Consider the following 6,000-nt stretch of genomic DNA (forward strand, 5'->3'; position numbering starts at 1 on the left):
TATTTAAGTTTGTATTTTGAAAAAATGTAATAGTTTGAAATTCAAGATGATAAATAATATCTTATTTTCAATGTTCGTTTTCGAAATTTACATTATAAAAAAATATTTGTTGTCTTAGTAAGTAAAAAGTTGTTAGATTTTTTTTGTAAATTTTATTTATAGTTTTGCTTACATGGCTTTTAAGTTCTTAGAAAATTGTGTATGCCTTAATTTAGTAAAAATTCGCTTAGTGAAAATAAACTTTATATATATATTTTTTTTTCTGTCGTAGTGTTACTATTTACTCAGACTTTGGTACCAGTTAAATTTTGTATGTAAAAGAAGTGCGAATACTTACGTAAAATTTATTACAAGAATCCTGATCCGCATTCAGATGGTCTAACCATTAGGTCACGCAGTTTTTGAAATGAAAATTTTTATTAAGATTGTTATCGTTTAATATTAAGTAAACAAGTATTGAATAGCTGTAATTAGGATTAGAATTACAGTCCACGCCGATACTCGATTCCGGAATCTTCTCATTAAAAGTCAGTAGCCTTAGCTATTAGGCCATGCGTTCGCTTGAGAAATAAGTTTACTTTGTGTTTATTATTGTTTAGTATTAAATGAAAAAGTATCAAATAGCTGCATTAGCAATAAAAATATAGCAATAAAGACAGAAAAAAACTAAGCAAATAAACATAAATCATTTTAAAATACGTTATTTTGTTTAAAATTACTAGGAAAATTAAAAAATAACTAAAACTAATTAAACTTTTATTTATTTGTACTTAATGTTTTTTTTACGTAAGTTAAAGCATTTTAAAAGTATGTATACGTATTATTCTTAAAAAAGCTTTAAGGATAACAATAAATTTTGTGATGGTGTGAAACAGTAAAAATATATATAAATTCAACTTACAAACGGTCATAAGTCATAACTTCCTTATTTCTTATCAGATTTTTTTTTAATGCATCTTTTTGAGTTGAACAACTTTTTGTTCAAAATTTATTTTGTTTGAGCAAAATATTTGATGTTTATGCTAAATTGGCCCCTTTTGATGTACAATTTAGCACCCTAGCAGAAGTCAGTAGTTTTACCCACTAGACCACGCGGTCATTTGAAATGAAAACTAAAATTTAGCTTGTTATTGTTTAGTATTTAATAAAAAGTATAAATTAGCTGTAGTTAGGATAGAAATATAAAACAAGCTACAACTCGAACAGCAATCAAATGCCCTAACCATTAGGCTTACGCAGTCAGTTAGATTTAATTTTTACTCAATTTATTATTGATTAGTATAAAGTAAACAAGTATCAAAAAGCTATAATTAAAAATAGGCCACGCCGGAACTCGAGCATGGAATCTTCTGATCAGTAACCCTCACCATTAGGAAACTTGAAATAAAAACTAGCATTTATTATTTTGTTGTTAAATAATAAATATAAAAGTATTAAATATCTGTAGTTATTAATAAAAATACAGTCCACACAGGGACTCGAACCCAGAATTTCCCGATCTGCAATCAGATGACATAACCCTTAAGCCAAGCAGTCTCTTGAAATGATTACTTTCATTTAATTCATTGTTGCATAGTATTAAATAGACAAGTTTAAAACAGTTGAACTAAGATTAAAAGTGCTGACCATACTGGGACTTGAAGCCGAAATTTTTTGATCAGAAGTCAGTAGCCTTAACCATAAGGTCATGCGGTAAGTAGATGTAAACTTACATTTATGTCATATTTGTTTAGTATTAAATAAAAAAATATCAAATAGCTAGTAATTAAAAATAATATTAACCATGCCGGGACCTGAACCTTGAAGTTTTTGGTCAGAAATCAGTATCCCTAACCATTAAGCCACGCGGTCACTTAAAATAGAAGTTTATATTTAATTCATTCGATAACCTAAAGGTTTTTACGTGCACCAGGTCCTATGACCAAATATTTTGAGCGTATTTTTTGTATAATTATTATAACCTATGTATATTATTGTTTGATATTAAATAAAAAAGTATCAAATAGCTGTAGTTAACAATAAAAATACAGACCACGCTGAAACTCGAACCCAGAATTTCCTGATACGCAATGAAATACCCTAACTTTTTAGCCACGCACTTAGTTGAAAGAAAAAATCACATTGTGTTTTATTATTGTTTAGTATCACTTGAAATTAAAACTTACATTCAAACTATTAATGTTTATTATTAATTAATTTAGTATCAAATAGCTGTAGTTTAGAATAAAAATACCGACCACGCCAAAACTCGAATCCGGAATTTTCTGATCAGATGTACGTAACATAACCCTTACAATTAGACAATAGGTTAGTTGGAATGAAAACTTACATTTAAACTAAATTATTGTTCAATACTAAATAATAAAGTATCAAGTAACTGTGGTGAAGAATTAAAATATAGACCACGCCGGGGTCTGAACTCTGAATCTTATGATCAGAAGTAAGTAACACTAGCCATTTAACCGATACTTAGTTGAAATAAAAACTTACAATGTGTTTATAATTGTTTAGTAATAAATAAAGAAGTATTAAATAGCTTGTAATTAAGAATTAGAATACACAACATGCCAAGACTGGGACCTAGAATTTTCTGATTAGAAATCAGTAGCCCTAATTATTAGGCCACGCAGTAATTTGAAAATAAAACTTACATGAGTTTCTTTTTGTTTAGCAGTATATAAGCAAAATCAAATAGCTATAGTTAGCAATAAGGACAAAAAAAAGACTTATAGTTAGCAAATAGACACAAATTCACGTTTAAAGTTGTTATACTTTTATATTAGCGAGAAAATAAAAAAAAGTAAAACAAATTTAAAAGTGAATAAAACTAGTACAACTTTATTTTTTGCCCAACCTTAATTTTTTTCTAAACTAAAGCACTTTAACTTTTAATTTACGTTATACGCTTTAAAACGCTTTACAGACAAAAATCAATTTTTTCAAGGTGAAAAACAATAAAAAGTTTATTAAGGATTTAATTTTCAAACGGTCAAATCACAACTTTCTTATTTCTTGTCAGATTGAAATAAATACATATGCAAAATCTTTTTTAGTAAAACAAATTGTTATTTTTAACATATAAAAGACACATAATTTCAATAAAACTAAGTATATTTTAAGAAACTCTCATCAGTAAAGTACAAAGCTAACAAGAGATAAGATTTTACAAACTTATTTAGTAACAAACTTATTTAGTATAAAAAGATTAATAAAAGATAAAAACAATTAGTAACAACTAAAATAATTTAAGTTCACTTACGTTATAATTAATCTAAAATAAAACTGTACATCAATATAATAATATTTTTTATTGAACGAAAAAAAGAAGCGCTCAAATACTTGGTCCTAGGACCTCGTGTACGAAAAAACCTTTCAATTATCGAGTCATACACCAGGATACAGTTTAAAGTCATGTCCAGGACAAATTATGTAATGAAAATAACACTTATCAATGACTACGAAAATAAAAAAACAGTATAGTCAAAACAAAATCTTTTGGCTTACATAAAACAGGTTTCCTAAATAAAATACAAATAGCTTCTTAAGATCAAAAATATTAAATTTTGTAAAGTCTTATCTCTTATTAGCTTTGTTTTCTTACTGATCTTAATGATGAGAATTTCTCGAAATATATCTAGTTTTGTTAAAATTGTGTGTCTTGTTTATCTTGTTATATAATTACTGTTCAGTGTTCACTTATGTTCTAGTATTTGATATTTTTTGTAAAACTTGCAATGTTTAATGTTTATAATAAGTTGGATCCTTTTAATGTACAATTTAACACCCACGCACTCACCACAATACCTTTTTGTTCATAATTATATCCCCATTTTACTATATTCCTATTCTATTTTGATTGTGCTGACTGCTGATCGCGATGAAAAGTTTTCTATAAATATCATCGTCTTAGCATGAGTAACTTTTGAACTATTCGCGTTTGAAACTTTTGGATTTTTTTCATTGTCAGTTTTTTATTCTCAGAAAAGTTAGTTTGTTAATTTAAAAATATACTGGAGTAAGGAAGTATTATAACATACGTCTGCTGCATTGTCTATATACAATTTAAACACGTCAATAAAGAATGCTGAACGTTGTAATTTGTAAGAAAGTTGTTAGTTAATCAGCTGTTTCACAAATTTTGTTAGTTTGAATTTAAATACAATCTTAACAAACATTTTAAAGCTTATCTTTTTTGAACCATTAGTCTTAATGGTGTGCACAGTATTGCTTAAGAGATTGTTTTACTGTGTTCAAAAAATTTATTTATCCGCAAAAATATTTTTTAAATATTGTTTTTACTTTATTTTTTTTTAGCCTAAAATTGTGGTTAAATAAGACATTGAATGTATTATATTTTCAGTTTGATATTGGTGCTCAATTTAAGTTAACCATAACCATATTTTTTAATATTAATAACAAATTATACAATATCCTTTCTTTATTACACCATTTATTGAATAGTTTTTTTTTTAATATTAAGTTTTATTTTTTGTAGTCTAGTGTACATAGAAATTAGTTTTACAGTAATATACTGTACTTGGGTAGGTGTCAAATTTGCAAGACTAAATTGCACAAAGATACTTTTGCACAGGCATAAATTTTTGCACTGGTTGAAATTTTTATTTAGTTTTACAATTTATTTTTTTATAAATTTTATATAATTTTTTTATATTAATTTAGTTTGTTTATTTATTATATTTTACTGTCACTGTTACCCCTAACCCTTACCCTTGGTCAGTAGCTTTTTCTTTTTAAATAATTCATTTTTATTTATTCATATTTCTTGTTTTTTTAATGGTTTTTATTAATTTAATTTTTACTATCACTGTTACCCCTAACCCTCACCCTTGGTCAGTAACTTTTTTTATTAAATTATCTTTTAGTTTTTTTTTCTGTTTTGCTTTTATATATATATATATATATTATTATTTTACTCTCATGCAAAAATGACCATTGGTGCAAAATTGTCGTTTTGAAATTTTGTTCCTTCCTGCAAATTTTTCTTTGTGCAAAATTGACAATTTGTGCAATTTAGTCCCCTGTGCAATTTTGTCTTCGTGCAATTGTTCCCATGTACTCACCTTTTGAAAAGGTTGAAGACCTCTGTTTTGCATAAAAGAAAAAATTTAATGATGGAACTTTTATCTTTCAAATATTTTGTTTAAAATATAAAAAGAATGTTAGTAACAACTTTGAAATAAATTATTGTTTACATAATTTTTATATTTTATTTAAATTCTCAAAATAAATTTTATAAATTAAATATTTTAGAGTTATGTTTATAACAATTTATCTAAAACAAAATTGAACTAACTATTTAAAATATCACGGTGTTTGACATCTTGTTTGAAAAATAGTAGGCCTTTTATTTATTCTTTTTTAATTGCAATTTTTTTAAATCATTTTTATGGTAGTCTTTTTCTTATTTGTTAAGGTATGTTATTGTTTGTTTCTAATTTGCTATCAGTCCTTTATATATTTTTTGTAAATAATACTTTTAAATTGTAAAAGAAAAAAAAAAAACAGTTTGATAATTAACATTTTCTAAATATAAAAGTTTAAAAAAATTCATAATAAAAAATTAAAAAGTTCATAATTATGTTTACATTACAGTTCAAAAGGTCAAGCTAAAACTTTCTTTAACTAATTGTAATGTTAATATTAATATGAAGCATGTTATATTAATATTTTATAAATATGGTTGTTGTGTTAGATCCATAATCACAAAGCAAAATGTTTGTTCCCTGATGGCCAAAAGGTCTTTCTTTACACCATTAACTTGACCATAGTTTTGACTGCGAGCATTCAACTTTTTTCTTTCTCACTGAAACAACTTAAGTTTAGTTATTGTAAAAATTTAGTTATACCAAATTGCAAATGTAAAGTTTGCAGATTTTATAATTTCAGTTTTATATTTAAGATTATGAATAGATTTATAGAATTACAATGGGTTTAAAATAAGCAACTATTTAAACAATTCCATTTCAAAATTTATTTTAC

The sequence above is a fragment of the Thalia democratica genome, chromosome 6, assembly GCF_965202585.1.
Source record: "Thalia democratica chromosome 6, ktThaDemo2.hap1.1, whole genome shotgun sequence".
In the NCBI taxonomy this organism is placed as follows: domain Eukaryota; kingdom Metazoa; phylum Chordata; class Thaliacea; order Salpida; family Salpidae; genus Thalia; species Thalia democratica.